The sequence below is a fragment of the Brassica oleracea genome, chromosome C4, assembly GCF_000695525.1.
Source record: "Brassica oleracea var. oleracea cultivar TO1000 chromosome C4, BOL, whole genome shotgun sequence".
Taxonomy (NCBI): Eukaryota; Viridiplantae; Streptophyta; class Magnoliopsida; order Brassicales; family Brassicaceae; genus Brassica; species Brassica oleracea.
In genome coordinates this window covers 5,082,771-5,085,669 of record NC_027751.1, presented here as the reverse complement: position 1 = coordinate 5,085,669, position 2,899 = coordinate 5,082,771, and positions in this window count along the sequence as shown.

Sequence of the window (2,899 nt, the reverse complement as noted above, 5' to 3'; positions counted from 1 at the left end):
TTAATTTAGAATGATATATATACATATATATTTTAAATCTTAATGATTAATTAAATTAGACTTTTACTTATATGATTTTGTAATTATTTGTATTTTGTCATAACAAAAATTTTAAACCATGGATCGCAAAATTTGAATGTGAGACTTTTAACAGTTTTAGTAATTTATAGTCATTTTTTAAAATTCAAAATATAAAATATACAGAAAAATCTAAATTTTTATAATATGGTTATTGTGTTTTTTAAAAGTTATTTTAATAGTTTTAAATTAAACAAATTTGATAGAAGATACATTTTTTTTATGAGATCTTTATTATTCAAAATCATTAATTGTCATATATACTTTATCCACATTAGGCAATTCCGTAATCTTTATTTAAGGAAATAATAAATGATATTAATAATGAATTTATGGTTAGTTTAATAAAAAATTTATTATATAATTAGATAGACCAACCTATTTCTCTAGTAATTCTAAGAATCATCTTATTGATGACATGTGGCTACAAAAAGAAGTTGCAATGTTTCACAAATAATATATAGGGGATATACAAATATTAACTCATAGTAAATTGAATTCTATATAAGGTGAGACTGAACCTTCATTTGATATAACTTAGCGCTATAGAATTTTAGTGTAAACTTAAGAAGCTACGCTTTAGAAAAAAAAACGATTTACGTTCCACAATAAGTGCTTTCAAACAATCTTAGATTAAATATGATAAACAATTAAATAACATTTTTCTAATGGAACTATATTTGACCTGTTTAGATGTATATTATTTTTGTTAGGAAAATATCATATATGAGTAAATATAGGATGTTTAGTTAAGTTTCCAATAAATGGTCTAACATAAACTTTTGTATGATAGATAAAAAATAGGATCCTAAATTAATAAATTAGATATAAAATATTTGGACGAATAATTAAAAGTATAAACGTATTATTCCTTACCTAAAGGCATCTCATGACTGTATATATAAAGTTTTATAAACTCCAATAGCAACTTAACACTTTAAATTTAGAAGTTTGGAATATTGAAATTTCAAATTTATAGTTTTACTATTCAAACTCTATATTTGAATTTTCGATTGTACCAGTCCTTTTAATTGTATATCTTTCAAATAACTTTATCAACTTTTTTTTATCATTTGAATCCTCAGAATTTATGTCTTCATAAAATGCAAGATATTGTAATAACGTCAAACAAAATATTATACAACAAATACTAAAATAATAATTACTTTGAAATCTAAAAATACAAAATAAAAATCATTTATCACTTCAAAATATACTAATTGATTATGTATAGAGGTAATATTTAGTTATTAACATTTTCTATACCATTTATTGTATGTTTTCTAGTTATTTAAAGTCTTATAATTTTAATTAATTTTATCAATAATAAATTTCAATGCAACATATAAAAATTTCAAACCTAAATATGAAATTTATCTTTTGGAGAGAAACACTTCCAAACTTTAAATTTAAGTTTTTCACTCTTGAAAATAAAACTGTTTGGAGGTACTATTCCCTAAAAATCTACTAAAAACAATACAAGTAAATTGGTTTATATAAGTGTTTGATTGATTGTCTTATTAAAATATAGGAGTTGGTGACAAAGTCAACTTTAGTTATGAGGTTAAAATAAAGAGGCATTTCTAAAATATATATATATATAATGTTATCTTCCAATAATTTATTATGTAAATCTATGGAGCTAAATACTTAAACTTTTTCTTTTTGTATGAAGCGTTAAGTTAAGGACAAGTTGATCCCTTGTGTGAATACATGAAACTACAACTTGTATAATTGAATTCGTAGATAGTGAAAGCAAAGATAATAATATGTATATTTATCTCATCGTTCATGCCACATTAATATATAAGAATACCAACCTATTTGTTTGACCAACCGTACAAAGATACGCACGATCTGATACCACGTATTTAGGACTCTCCAATGGTTTTTCTATAAAATTCACTAAACGAGTTTGTATTTCGCTCTAATGGCTTTATTCAGTTTTTCTCTAAAAATAATATTTCAAAATATATTCTATCATCAATACCTATTATTTTATTTTAATAATGCTTGTTATTTTAAATACTTACATATTTTACCCATAAATATTTTATTTTAACTAAATATTTAATATATATTTATACAAAATTATAATTGTATTTTGAAGTACTAATAATTTTGTCAACGTATAAAACATAAATAATCAAATTTTTAGATACAAATAAAACTATTTAAAAATTTAGTGATCAATTTGCAAATTAAAAAATTTAACACTAAAATGAAGTTATGAATAGTGTTTGTTCAAATTTGAAAAATACAATTCATAAACTCATTTTTATCAAAATCATTTTTTTTTTTTTGTAAACAATTTTTATCAAAATCATATACCATTAAAAATGTTCTTCCTCATTTTTTGAAGTTTTTCGTCTGACATGTACATATTGATATATAATGAGTTAATGACATACAGATCAGAGACCAGCAATACGTTATCCTATGATGACATACAAGTTTAAACCATATATATGCAAAATACACATACATTTTGCGCATGAGCTAAATGACAGAAAAATAAGGTATATGACTTATCTGTTGCTAAAAAAAGACTTATCAAAGTCAATGGCGTATATATGTTCTGTATCAACGCTGGCAAGCAAATCAGAGACTAGCAATAAGGTATTCTATGTACTTATTTCTAAGAGAAAAAGATAAAAATAGCACTAAATCAAGTTTTTGTTCCCAAACTAGTATTCAAGGTCAAAAGTCACAAAAATAGCACTTAATGTTTTATCAAAAGTCACAAACTTAGGGTTTAGAGTTAAAGGGTGGGGTTTTGGATTTAGGGTTTAGGGTTTAGAGTTTAGGGTTTAGGGTTTAG